This window comes from Varroa jacobsoni, unplaced genomic scaffold, assembly GCF_002532875.2.
Source record: "Varroa jacobsoni isolate VJ856 unplaced genomic scaffold, vjacob_1.0 contig00873, whole genome shotgun sequence".
In the NCBI taxonomy this organism is placed as follows: domain Eukaryota; kingdom Metazoa; phylum Arthropoda; class Arachnida; order Mesostigmata; family Varroidae; genus Varroa; species Varroa jacobsoni.
In genome coordinates, this window is record NW_019214544.1 from 97,908 (window position 1) to 113,160 (window position 15,253).

General features: G+C 41.7%; 1 long non-coding RNA gene across 1 annotated transcript; it reads right to left on the bottom strand.

The window, feature by feature from the left end:
• Window positions 1-768: 768 nt before the first annotated feature.
• Window positions 769-3,071, bottom strand: LOC111271688 (uncharacterized). Its single transcript, XR_002687039.2, has 2 exons — window positions 2,271-3,071; window positions 769-946 (listed from the first exon to the last, which is right to left on the bottom strand). It is a non-coding gene; the product is annotated as an uncharacterized LOC111271688 (long non-coding RNA).
• Between the last annotated feature and the right edge of the window lie 12,182 nt (window positions 3,072-15,253).

A 15,253-nucleotide genomic window follows, 5' to 3' on the forward strand; every position in this document is an offset into this window, starting at 1 on the left:
AAATCAAACGACTACTTTTTCGCCAATTATATTTTATGCGAGAACAATATTCCTCTTAAATATAGAATTTTAGGCTCATTACATTATGGCAGCGAATAGATAGGTGTGCACTGTAGCTGGTTTACAGACAGCGTCTACGACAAGTGTATACTTGCATTACATAATAGGAAATATCTAAAAATGAAGCGCTGATTTGAAGCTATCGCGAACGTAAAGCTCACGCGCGTAGTTGAAACACCGCGTATCATATGTTTAAAATTAACTGAAAACAAAATTCAAGTTCAAAAAACCTTTCCCCATAATCATATGTTAGCCTGTATATCATGAGGCCATTAAATGTGATTCCCCCTTATACTCCAAGCCGATCTTGGCGTGATCCTCGAAACTTCTATCGTTATATTTTTTATTTTTCATGCTATAGGATAGAGGTCAAGCCAGAGATAATAACAAAAGGGGGTGCAAACGCTATATTCCTGTAGCTTGTAGTATATTAAAGCTGTCTGTGAAGTTTGAAAAGCCAGAGTAGAATATAACGAAATTACTAAACGGGCCGACTAGTTATTGCTAGATATCATGTCCAGTATCGGCGTAATGTGGCAAAAATGACTAGATAAATAAAATCTATTGTTATTTGAAGTAATTGTATATGTACCGTTTTCTCACTGACGCCACAACGCAGTGAATTTCGTCCACTGAATTTCGTCCACTGAATTTAACAAGGAGGGGTGGCCACGGCTTTATCTAAAGCGCTAATGAAAACATACTAGATAATAAAGCTGTTCGAAAGACTATCGTCATGGTTTATGTTATAGACAATAAACCAGGATTACTCGTGCTGCTACCATTGCTGCTGCTGCTGCTGTTGTACCGATTAAGGCTTGCATGATCTTATGCTTCTGTCCCAACTCCTGTCCTACAGCCAAAACGGAAGCGGGTAATCAGGACACTGTAAAACGAACGTCGCGATGGTATTGCAGTGAGATTCCATAGTATTATATTACGTTATCTTACGATTTCTCAAGAGTTGGGAGCGACGCGGTACCCTCTGACGGCTTCGCTTTATCGGGATAAAACTTTGTCGTTTCCAGTGTACTTCAGAGTTTCATTCTGTATTTTCGGTCCGTAAGTTGTCCACCACTCGAACCACTGCACTAACTTAAACTTGATTTAGGCTCGCCTATAATGTACCAATCCTTTAAGCGAATCCTTCAACTCGGCCTTCAGCCTAGATTAACCAACGTAGTCCTCGTGATAGCTTAGTGGGTAATGTATTTGCCTGCTAACCTTAGAAACATGTTGTGGTTTAGGTTCCAAACTGGGTATAGATACACTTCGTTTTGTGCCAGGAGCCAGCCGTCTCACGACATACCTGACGGTGATACCGGACGTAAAAACTCGACACATAGAGAACTCAATTATTTGTTACAGTCAAAATACTTCAATGTTTTTGCTTACTCAAGCGTGACTTTCAACCGGTCTGCACAAAATTTGAAGGTGTTTATTATCGAGTATCCAAGCAATAACGTAATCAGACGTACGATAGTAAATAACAGCGAAGCTACTATGCCGACTGGCGCTATGCATATATTTCTCTGCCCTAGAGAAATTGTTGTTTCTGTCTACATTTATTTGCAGCAATCGTTATTATAAATATAAATTAAATAAATGATTATAGATCAGCGGAACGGGCATATTCCGAAATCTAATAAATGGGCGGTTTGATGAGAGCTTGAAGCGAACGGAGGCAAACTGTAATACATATTTTAATGCCTACTAACGCTATATTGATACGGTACACTGAGTAAAGCTTTTGGACAGAAAAGAAGCTAGCAAAAAAACTAGTAATGATAACAATAGATCGACAATAAGCACCAGCATTAAGAATGAGAAATGGTACTCTTCCAGTGAAGCGTGTCTGATTCGGGCTTACATATCGAGAAGCGGATCTATTTCAGAGGAAGCGGGAAAAGTAACTCGATGTAGTCGAGAATGCTTATTCTTTGACCTCGAACTACTTGTCACAGTGTAACAACACTCGCCGACATGGAAAGCAAACGTGAACGAAGTAACAAACAACAGACTATATAAATTAAGTTCACAAAATTATACATATATGTAGCCAGATAAAAAGGTATTACTACATGATTATATGATTCAACTACACAACAGCGAGAGAAAATAAAAACACCGTTGGAATTATTGTTGTTGCCTCAGTTGTCCGTGTCATCATCGTTACATGGTAGATAATTGATAGCCCGATGGCTACTTACCTCGTTCACTGACGACGATCGACTTGTGATGGCTGCATACGAACGTGACCAAGTTTTGCCGACGCCACTTTCACTCGTTTCTTTATCGCACCTCATCATCGCAAAACTGTAAACAATCAATAAGCGCTCAGCTACTCAGGCGGATGGCGTCGTTTCAGCCCAGTGACAATGTTACGTCCGCTGTTTCTCTAGTGTTCTGATATTTCGAGGGACAGAAACCGCCACAGAAGCTAAGAGCGAAAGGCGACATAAATGCTCAGTCAAGGTGCGGCAGCAACAACCGCTCGTCAGTGTCGATGCAATGTTACGTGCGGCACGCAGGTACTCGGTCTGGCTGCATGTACCTGTCTATGGACAGATCTGCCGACGCGTGTGTGTCCTTGTCAAAATGACTGGCTACAATGACGTCTCGTTCTCATCCGACGACAGCAGTCGTCTCGATCACAACCATCATAGGCAATAGAATAGCAATTATATGTTAGAAAATGTTCTAAAAATAATAATCACAAAAAACTACTAAGCCGATTTATGAAGTGATTTACAGACTGTTCGTCACAGCTGGCCACTATACAGTCGCACAGATGCTAGTTTCGTCAACATAAATCATCACACAATACCCATAGTAATAGTATGCCTAGAGCTGCACGAATGAGCTTGCTGCTCCTTCTATGACTCCTACGAAACACAAAGCGCATAGATATATTCACTATTGGAAGTAAATAGAACATTAATGGAATGATACGAGATTGCAAATGATGACACAGAATTGCCCCCATATGCTATCCATAGACACCAAATAAAAAAAAGCCACACTTGTATTTTCTTTCACTTGTGTTGTTTTTATATTGTGTTGATCTAATTTTTCGGATAGGCGGTTTCGGTAAGCTTTTAGGGACTTGACCGAGTTCTTCAGCTTTACCGCTTCAGACGGGGGTACGTAGTTTCGAAGACTGCATGCTGAGTCAGAACAACCCCAAAGACCAGTTCGATTTTCTGTTCGATGCCGTGGGGAGGTCAATCGGAAATAACTCTCTATACTGTCAAAATCTAGCCAGTTAGAACTCGATGTAGTCCTTATAAGTATACTGGGCAGAGTTCGCAATCTAGATGCAAACAAAACTATGTGCAACGATGTACAAGTTATCGATAAATCGCTACAACCTACCAAAAACTTAGGTTCCCAATATTGGGGCCGATATTGTTTGGATATTAGTCGTGGTAAAGGACAAAAGTAGCTTAGAAAGTATCGGCCTTCACACAGAAATCACGTCCGATTCGTCTTGCAATTTGCTGCTACAAAGCTCAGTGTTCTAGCGTAAGCTCCTGTAAGATGTCCTCTTCGACACTGACTGTTTGGTATATTAATGCAGTTGATCGATTACAATTATCGATTTATCATCACCTAATTAATGTTAGTTAGCCAAACAAATATAGTAACCCCTGTGACAAGAGCCGTTGGTATATTCAATTACTTTTGTCATCACTTGCTGTCTCAGCACAAAATCTTCGGCAAATCATAATAGTTCTCGAGCATCTGGATCAGTAAATTGCGTTTGAAGTTCGTGATGGACCTTGGTTGGCCTTATAACATGTAGTTTTGCTGTTAATTTCTTTTAGCCCCTTTACTCGCTTTTTCGCCTGAAGTAGGCCTCGGGAAGGCCGCAATAACTCATCTTGACGAATAGCTGATTTATTCGGCCGGTGGCAGGACGTATTTAGCGAGTTCAGTAAGGTCGAGTCAGCTCGGACGCTAACGGTGTTTGAACACGAAGAATCCGTCCGACGGCTTCGCTTGCTCCCTGTTCGAATTGTTGATAACTTTGAAACGACGAGTTACGTACTTTCGACGAGTATGTTTGTTTGCTCAAGGTACCTTATTAGCTTTGCACTAATCTTTATAATCAAAAACAAGATAATATCTTATATATATATATATATTATTTTTCTTTACTCTCTTGTATTCTTGGCATACAGCAATACCCTTAAGGGTCCCATAATTTATGGAAACAGTTTACTATCTCACTATGCTGTTGAAACTAGATTTTGGTTCATAGGATCCATACAGCCTGTCCCTGGTTGAGGGCGTCATCGACTGGATTTACCAAATTCATGTTCCGTTAACACTTCGTTATAAAAGTAAGAGGGACACATAAAATAAATATAGACTCTATTGATATTCGTACTATTATGCTTGGCGGAAAGTTTCATAACAAATAAGGCTGGACAGTATTGTTATATTAGAATTTGCAGTTTTTTCCGCAGACATTTGAGTGAGCAACAGCTTGCTAAAACCGATACCACAGATATCGGCAACCATTTCTCATACGATGGCAGTATCGAACTGGGTTCGGTGACGGTTGAACTTATTCACAGCTCATCAACTTCCTTAGAATCGGTGGACAAGCACTGTCTTGCTCGACGCCTTCTATAACTTAGAGGTTTCCTCATTCATACAAGGGTTATGTGTTTTCACAGCGGCGCCTGCCGTACTGAAGGTTCTGAGTCAGCATTGCTGGGGTTCCTCTCAAAGTGTACTCACTAACAGTTTCTCTAAATCCTATTATCTAACGCGTAATAATAAACATTCACAAGCGCGCTCACTAGAAGCTGCGCACAACTGATACGCGTCCATCAGCAATGAGAGACAATCCACCTGTCGTTAGGGGTGTAGTTGTCGCTGCAGCCGTCCGGCTAGATCTCTGTTTTCGCTCGGCAATCCGTCTGGTCTGATACTGCAACAAATGTGTTGATTGTCAGGAGGCTGTTTCTTAACGATGCATTGTTCAAGACTATTTCGAAAGCGTAATGCTACTCGTTGTACGGCTCGCTCATGCATAGGACCAACGCCTTGGACGTTAGTGCAAGAGCCTGCCATTCTTGTGTTCAAGGGCGTTTGCAGTCTTTTACAAAGTGTTCCAGGTACTGTTTGAGCATGAATAGGCCTCAAAAGAGGTGTCATTAGAGCTATAGCATTAGATGCGACATGAGCGTGCAGGAAGGAATTCGTCCATCCGGGAGTCTCATAGTGGCGTTGTTTTCTATTTAAATAGGATCACGTCTGGTCACCTGTACCGTAAGGTTTACACGCATATATTCACGTAGGGCTATTTTGCGACCAGTCTACGTACATACAACTACAGATCATTTTAGTACGATGTGTCGGGGCTAGCTGTTACGAATAAGTTTAGATCAATCTGGCTTCGCGCTCAGCTTGTTTTTTCAAATTTTTGCTCATAATTGCTGTTATATATCCGGGCGATATATATGTATATATTATTTATTGGCCTGCAAATTTCCCGTCACAAATAGCGTTTGAGTTTACTAACGTGATGGAGCACTTCGATATATTATCAGTTTACAAACTCGTTTATGCAACAAATAGCTACTATCTATGTTGTAAAAACTGTTAGCCAGAATCTATTGGTCGATTGGGCACAAGTCATGTGGACCACGATATGAGAAAGTATCATTTACGTTCATCGCAAATCGAAAATCAGCCACAAGATATGAGGGTGAGCTGCCCACGTCGTTGCCCTTCTGGTACAAAGCTGCTAGAATTGGCGCAGTAATCGATTTGTTATGTATGGCCTAATTGTTACACGTCGAACATCTTGCCGACGGGTGTATGCTGAACAGATTGATGGTATCAACACACAGATGGGATGGATTTAATCGAGTGGCGGGCGCTTTCGGACTCAGCAAAAGCAGTGTATAACGCCGATGAAAAGATTTTGGCCATTGCATACTATATAGAACACTCCAAGCCAGACGCACATGTATAGTATTAGAACTATGTATTCCTGTACAGCAGGGCCAGTTTCGAACGAGGGTACGGAACGTATCAATAAGTTTGTTTGTATTAGCGAAAGCAGATGCTCACTAGGAATAAATCCCTCTGCTATGACCCGTACACTTGGGCCTTTTAAGAGGGCCTAATAGATAATTAGGCGTTCAATTAAGGCAGCGAAGGCTCTACGAACAGCAGAACATCTTTAAGAGCTTTTCGAATCGAGGACGCACTACCGATAGCCCAATATATAGTGGTGCCCGAGTTTTATTTGACCTCTAACATTTTTGCTGGCGAGGATCTACGAGAAGCATCAATTACGGTATAAACTAGTTTATTGCCGATTCTTGTGCCTACTCATCGATGGCATTTAATAATGAACGTCTGTCGAACTTTTTTTTTCATGAAACAAACAGAATAACAATCATGTAAACATGCTATATTTATTAAAAGCAAGACAAAGATCGAGTGGCTGTTAGTCGGATGTGTATTAAGCAGCGTTATCGCCCGTTCAGCTGGAGGCCACACTTTTCTCGATGGCTGTAGGCGCGGAACTTCCGGCCGGCGATCCTTTTCTTCAGAGAATCGACTCAACTGTTCGGGTTTAGCTTTGCCGCCCTCTGATTTATTGTCGAGGACGGCTGTTACCACCCTTTGCCAGCAAAAAAAAAAAAAGAGGCTTGACCATATTTAAGAGGGACACTCCGGTGCTACGCAAATAAAAATTATATGTGTCTGTAACGGTATTAAGCAATAAGCTTTATTAATTAATCACCGATGAATTAAAATACATTACGTTTCAGCATACGGGTCGGTCTCTCAGAACAGTGCAATCGTTAACTTTATGCCGGTAAAACTGAGACGGCTGGTTTTGACGGTGCGCGCTATTTTAGATCAAAGAACAATCCGACATTTTTCAATGGTACAATATACGAGCATAAAGCAAAATTGTTTGTTTCTAGATAACTTACTCTAGTGCAATCATATGGCCAAGACGTGGGTAGCGGTGAGGCATTGGTTTGATTCAGATAACGTCACAGCTATCACAGAATAGATAACATGTCGGTATTCTAATAATCGTCAATGATTTTACTTCTTCAAATTTAACTTTATCTGAACATACTTACATCTTAAAAGCATTAGGTAAGTTAGATGTAGAATCGTATCGAACATCCGTCATTCGTAGTAAATTTTCCATTTATCAATCAATACAAGAATATCTGTCGTATTGTGTCAGTACTATATTTATCATCAGCTATACTGTGCCCTACTATCAAGATTAAAAGAATACGACTCATACGATAAATTTATAGTGGCAACTTAATCATCGAAGTTACAATGAACACTTTTTAGTATAATACGCCCTATTGACACATTACATTGGCCTATCGATACGGCGTGCAGTCACAACGAATAAAATGCTACAACGCATCCCTTCCATGATTGCGCTGCGTGCAGATGCCTCGAGCGGCACTCACTGGCCAGAGTACCATGGCCGTTGTGGTAAAATAATAAAATTAATGCGAAAATAACATGCGAGTCGGTAGAATCCGCATCGGAACTTTGCTAACGATGGTATCACCCACCCATCGTACTTCTATGTACATGTGCACGAATGCCGAACGCTTGACCTGCTCAGGTTGTACGAGTAGCGATGGTCGAAGGGTAAATAAGCCCGTTCCACCTGTTCCAAACCGGGCCTCAACGTTCTGCCCACGAGGCTGCCAGCAACTCAACGTTATAGCTAGACTCGAGCTAGCTCAGAGCGGGTATACGGGCTGCGCACTGGGGCAAGGGAGCTTGCAACTGAAAGGGAAATTCGGTGGGTGGCTGGGGGCCGGCTCCTGCAGTGCGACGAGTCAACATGACAGAGGTTCGTCGACCCCACGACCGGACGGATGGAGCGAGAGAGTGCAGCTGTGTGCAGCCCATCCTGCCGTGTGCCATCTAGGAAGCGGATCAAGGGGTGCACTGTATGAAGAAAGGTCTGTTGGGAGGTGAGTCTGGATGATGAGGATTGAAGAGTCGAATGTCTGGTGAGGTGCGGTCAGTGGTAACGGGAAGAATAGCTATTTCCGAACGGGAATACACGTGACTATGGAGAGCTTGGGTCCTCGAGTGTTTTAGCTGTCACCTACGACTCCCACGAGCGGTTTCCAAACCCAGAGCCTCTCATACAGTGGGGATCGACTAAGCGACCCGCATGCTGGACCGCAAAGAGGCTCGCAAAGAGGATCTATCTCTCATTCCCCCCCCTCCTCTTTTTCTCACTCTTTCTCTCCTTTGTCGGTTGCAATAGTACTTCTCTTTCAAGTATCTGGTTAAGCATGTACGTATATATATATATATATATATATATATATATATGCTCACGACTGCGACGCTAATTGCATGAGTACGGGCAGTAGAAGATGGACCTACCGCTGCCTGTAGGTATATCAACATCGTCACTTACGTGGCAAGCCGATCTAAGCTGATCATACATCCGAACCAGTGTTCGTCAGCTAGGTTGTCTCTTTTATCCTTTCTCCAAAGAGGGTCCTAACGATAAGATCTGATGGTTTAGGATCAAACGGACAGGTCCCAGATATAAATACCATACAGACGCCGCATGAGTATATCGTAAAATTTTAATTACATAACACACACTTTCATGGCATCGTATGATTGCTGCAGGGCTCCTGACCTCCAGTTCGGCTTATTGAAATTAACTAACGGAAGATAGTTTCAAGAAATGGGTATGTAATAGATAAATAATTAGGAGCATTCGTGGAATACCAGGCATGAGAGGATAATTTCATTATCATTTTATATACAATAATAAAAACTATATGATATTAATAATTACAAAACAATATTGAATTCACATGCTGTAGCATAATAATAACGTTTTCTGCTAGGCTATATGAAATCGTTCGAAATATATAATTATTAATAGACATCGATTAATATATTATTTTATATACTTATATATACGTATTCTTGTTTTTCCCTCTTAAATAATGTATAAAATGAGTTCGAAACGTTAGCATCGAACAATGTTTCACATAAAAGCATGACTTCCAGGCAGGACAAAAATGTGCGCAACCCCTGTCTGCATCATAATTTATTCATGATCCCCAAAAGATACTTAAACAAAGAAATTTATCTAAGGGTTACATAAAGGATTAACTTTACAACACTGTTTTCCCCGCCAACCGCTCTTAGATCTATAGATAATACCACCCGTTTTGCAATTAATATAATTGAAAACCCCAATATATTTAGCGTTACATCACTCAGCATCAATTGTGGCATATGATTTAGGATCTAACAGAAATACGAAACAATTTTTACGATATTATGGGATTGGTAAATAATCACAAGAATGTGAGCAAGGGACGATCGTAAGAAAAATGGGTTCAGGTACGATAAATGGGTCTGTCACGCATTTTTAAGTAATTAGCTAGTTCAACCTAAATAAAGTTTAAAAAGTGGTTGACGTGTTCGGTTAGCATATTTGGCGCAATAGTAAACGTCAGTTATTCTACCAACGCTAGGTCAAGAAGTCTGCGCTTTTTACAAAGACAGTCAAACCTAGCTATATTGACGGTGTGTAAAACAAGGGACAAAGTTCAATGTCATTAATGCATAAAGTATTGCTTTTCATCTTCTTGATTCTCTCGTTTTGTACGGGACATCTTAGTTTTGAGACTGGTGTACTTTTTCATTAGATCCCCATAGGTATTATTTGCAACTATTAAGCAAATATGCTTGAAATTAATTTCCAGAAGTTTTTTGTGCTTTAAATAACTTCTCCGTTTTTCACACTTTAGTTAAATACCAATACCAGGAAAGCCATTTACGACCAAATATCAAATAACTGATCCCATCAAAGTTTTCAATTTGAACGGAAGGTCCAAGGAGACGTTTGCCAGTATAGAACAGCATGCACTCATTTTGACCTAAATGTAAGCAGACAGGCGTATGGCACCGGGCGCTAACACGATTTGAGTAGCTATAGATATACTTATAGTAATTGCAATCCTTTCCATCTTGTCTTTGTCGAATATTTGTGAATAGATTGTGTTTAAAGTAGCCATTTTCTCTTTAGCAGTAGTCCTTGATGCATCTGTCCCGGGTAACGGTGAGCTCCTATGCTGCACATACGCCTGCGTATAAGTACCTGGCACAGGCTTGTCATCCACCTGTTCTCTCTGTCTGTCGGCATAAGTAGGGAAATTTATGAAATTCGGGTATTTTCATCTACGCGTTGGTCATGGATAGCAGCAGCAGCGGTATCACAGCCGCATACATGACCAGACGCGCCCTTCTTCCACCGCTAGCTGCAGTCGTCCAGCTTTCTCTATTCCTTTGAAAAGAAAGAAGACGAAAAAGGCGAGTACAGATTTTTCCTGCATCGGACATGCTTCTCCTACACGGGTATTTCCTCACCACCCGCAAGTAAAGCTTGATCTTGTTCTTTTTGTCGGCATATCTGCATCACAGCGGCGTTAGCTCCAATTTTCGTCCTTCTTTCTGTGCTACTTTGTTTTGTTCCTCTTGGTTTTCCGCATGTAGCTACTTGGAAGGTCATCAAACAGTCTCCTCAGCCGTTTCTTTTGTTGTAAATTAAGCATGAAAAGGCTACATTCCGCCCCGAGATAGAATCACATTATATCCCCCCCTCCCCCCTCGCACAACTGAAAGAAAATAGGCTAGTAGCCAGAACCGAGCAGGTAGTACCTAAGCAAGATTAGACTTTTTAGGGTTTCAGGACGTTCTTTTCTTTACCTTCATCATCGTCATGGCAGCGACCGTTATGTTCTGATTCAAATGAAGAATGCCGTCGTTCAGTTGTTCAGCCGTTTGCTCTCTTCTCGCTATCGTTTACTGCTTGAGCTAAAATAACTCCTGTATTCTTTCGCAATTCGGTCAAAAAGGTCTCATCCTGCCTTTTTTTCTATTATATTGGTTCCGGCGGCAGCAGATGGATGCAGCACGATGACGGAGGAAGGTGCCTCTTTTCAAAGCATTCCATCACCCTACAGGGGCAACTCCCATCTTGCTTTGTAGGGCATGATTGCATATGGCATCTAGCCTTCAGCGGTGGCATTGGCAACAGCAAAAGCAAAGCCAGCAGCAAAACTAGCGACTGCTATCAAACATCCAACCAGCTAGAGAACCAGCTACATGCTCACACGCAGTCCTGTAGCACTTCAGCCCTCCGTTGTACTTTCTTTTTTTCATCCTTAGCCGTCTCTTCGATAAAACCTGCGACTTAATCAGGGCGGAACGCGGTTCTGCCTCGGTGCAGTTGCTATAACCAGTCCTGCTGCGGCGCTGGCCTTTGCCAAGGGAAAAAAGCAGCACCATCCAGGATCCTTTCTCAAAACATATCCTGGTACTCGGGCCATTGCTACCACGCCGGTTCCTTCTCATTTATACTGAGATACAGCAACCACGGCCGCGGCATTATGCTATGGCTCTGAGCCAGCATCGTAGTAGCAGTCGTGGAATAAATGGATGGATTTTCACTTGAGCGTGCGTCCTCCTAGGGATTCCGAGAGGTACAGGTCTTAGTAGGAGGGTAGCCTTGTGCCTGTTGCCTATTTTTTTCTTTACTGCAATTCACTCATCCCTCGCTGCAATGCCAACCATTTGACACCTGAACACCGCCTGCCCTTCGCCGCCGTCCCCATTACCACTAGCTGTACCTGCGTTCAGGACACAGCCTAGCTAAATCTAATGGAGTCTTCTTCCAGGCGACGGCGATGGCAACATCAAAAAGCTGAAGGGAACCAACAACAAGGCGACGATAGGCGGAAGCTACCTGCGGCCGCTGTTGAACTAGCTCAGTGGCCTGTTGAAGAGTAATAGCAGCAGCGAAGAATATGTGTCCCTATATTATATATGTATGTCCCTTTATCGTTTACCTAGAAAAATCATCGATGTGCCGGACATGGATAGATAGAACGAGGGATAAATTATTAAAAGTAGTCAGCCAGTTATCTCCTATATTGTTGCCAGCTAGCAGTCATTGCATCCCAGATTGATTGTCGAAAATAATGCAGTATTGCCACCACCGGCGAGCCGAGAACCGTCTAAACGGAAAAACTAGTGCGTAGCAAACAAGCTTGCTTATTCGGTACATCTGTACATTAGTACCTTACCCATAAGAGCGAAAGCCACGGCTGGATCTGTATATGTACTAAGAGGCACGACAGACTTTATCAAAGTGTGTGTTATAATTCTGCGTTTCACTGGACAGACGGATGTGAGTGCATGTTATGGATATATTTGTAGAAGCTTCGAAATGGACTATAATTAATTAATAAAGTACTCATATATACTTACCTAGTAATTAGCAAGTCTAAGCAATCGAGTCACTCAAGTACCGCTGTCAGTCAACAGAGGACACTTTAATACAACTCACACTTCGTAGAGTGACTGTCCAGGACGGTTTCCTGTAATTTGCATATATCTCGCTTTTAGCCAATGCGGGTCAACTTTACGGCCACTATATAAGCCGTGGTAAGAAAGATGTGCTGGGCAAAGCTAGGTTCTTAAACTAAAAAAGATGCAACAATTAATTGCTACTGGTAGGGATATGTTAGTAAAACAATTTAACCAATGGCAAGCAGTCATGAAACTAGCTTGTCCTGCCATATGAAGCTATATGAATAATATTAGTCTCCAGAAGAAGTACTAGGTAGCTTGTAGATGGGTGAGTGTCCAGAAGGACAGGCGCCTCAGGCCGCGAATATTTTCTTCGCGAAGCTTTCTGCAGCTGAGTTTGATCCATGATATTGAAACGGAAGTGAGACGTACTTCCTCCAAAAGCGCTCCCCAGAATATATTTGAATCAGTGAATAAACGGGCAAATGAAAGTTTTCCATCGTTTAGGATACTACGTTGCGCTAAGATATCCGCAGGGGGATATGCTTGAATCCTTATGCTGGGTAAGACGAATAAACGCATCAGAAATAAAATATGCAATTATGGGCTATTTACATTAACAAATATGTGCAGGTGTCTAAAAGAGTTGTGTTTAGGCGAGGCATCATATAGAACTCGTCTCTCCCTAAAGTCTATGCTAACTTATTTAGTTTAGTTAATTATTGATTAACCTTTATTACTTGTACCTAGTTGCACGTACGACATCTCTTCACAGGAGTCTCCACCCAAACTGATAGTCAACGCGTAACGTAAACTCGTCACGGAGTTCGTTAGTGCCTCAATGCCGCAATTCCGTTTATCACGAAATCGTTAACGAACGTCATTAGAAAACGGGTAACTTGTTCACTTCGTTAAAGTTGGCTAACGTTCCATTTGTATGCGATCTGCTTTATGGCTTTCTGGGCTGATTGTCTGTCGAAACGAACCCGAGTCAGTATACGAGGGGCATTTGTCGGCAGTTAGAGACAACGGTCTATGCAATCAAGCGGACACGAAAATTGCATTCAACCAACAGACGCCGACCGGAAGGGCGCAAAATATAGCTTAAAAGAGAAAGTACCATTACAAACGCAATGTTAGCGACAGATAGCATATCAGAGCCGAGATGAAAGATGCTAATCACCGGCCTCGCCAGGAAATCTTCAAGAACTCGACGATTTCCTTTCGTGTGCATGGGAGGATACGTTTAACTTGTGTTTTTTTTTCTATGTTCGTTGCAGTAACGAATTCTGAGTTAACCAACGCTTAAAATAGCTGATTGCGCTGAAATGTATTTGGAGCCGTTTTGTTGACTTTTGGGATATTACATTAGCCTATCCTCATTTTTTATTGCCGGAATTATTCCGTATGCATTTATTTATATATTTAAATGAAACGAAGAATTTTTTGACTTTTTTTTTTTGGGTTTACGGTTGCGCGCTTGTCTATGTGTGTCTTTCTGTTCGCCTGAAGAACAAGGGAGTTGTGGTAGCTGAACTTTTACCGGCACTTGCTTGGAGGCCGGAGATATAATTATCTTTTGTTCTTGCACGCATGCTACATAAAAGGATTTTGGCCAGCGGGTCTTTATAATGCATTCAAGCTAACTTTTATGGAAAACGGCTTTGCTATACGCTAGTGTTTGACGAACGCTTGTAGATGATTGGCTGTCGCACTGGCCCAAAGCGAAAACTGCAAGAGATACAAAGTCTGCTTGGGCCGTTACATCGAACAAGCTCAACGACCTCGAGTCGCTCGAAAGTCGCGTTTTGATCGCTGGTCTATTGCGATTGATCTGATGTTGCCTCATTTCATAAATTGATCTACAATCTGAAACCGCTACACATATTTTATGTCTTATAATGAAATAATTATATATATATATGACGAAAACATGTGACAACAAAGCGAAAGTAATGTCCTCAGACAGAGATTTGACTATAATCAAATCTTCTTTAGACACACTTTTGTGACAGGTACACAAAATGGAAGCCAACTCGAATTATTTTATTTCTAGTTTCTTAAAACCAGACATCCGATATACATAATTCATATAACAGTATATAAAGTATAACTTTGGACGCAGATTAAGAGACGCAATTCCTGCTCTTATGTTTGATATCGGTTGTCACGGACAATGAAATAATAATAATATCTGTTTTCACTAGTGTTCAGTATTGCTGATATCGATGTGCCTGTTATTGGGTTAACACTACCGATATGAAGGAACGACTGAACTTTCGCAGTTTTTTTTTCGCCTTTTTGTCAGATCCGTTCCGAATGCATCAATTCCGCACCGCCCATTGAAACTTATCCAGCAGTTCTTTTGTCTCTGTTATTGCTGCGTTACTTTCCGGGTTGTCGATGCTGGCGCCCTCGTGTAAGGATATACCGCGCCTTACTATCCGATCCATCGTATTTTCCTATCAGTGTCTCTTGCTCTACCGGATCTGCGAGAGCTTTTCTGACTGGTTAGCTATTGTATCCCTAACCGTAAGTTATAGCGGGGCCTTTCTCGGCGGGTGGGAGACTCAATGCAGCAGCGCGATTATTTTTTACTACAATCTATTTTGGTGAACCGATACACGCCTCCCGGCCACCATGATCATCGTTATGGAATATCATGGGCAGAAAGTTTCGACGCGTCTAAAATAATGTTTCACCAGACAGCTTCGTATACCTGCTATATGGTAGGGCTCTTCAACAACAATGATATATATCAGAGGCCATAGTGACGGTAAGCTTCGCTTACTACTTGTCATTGACGCTTATGTTTTCT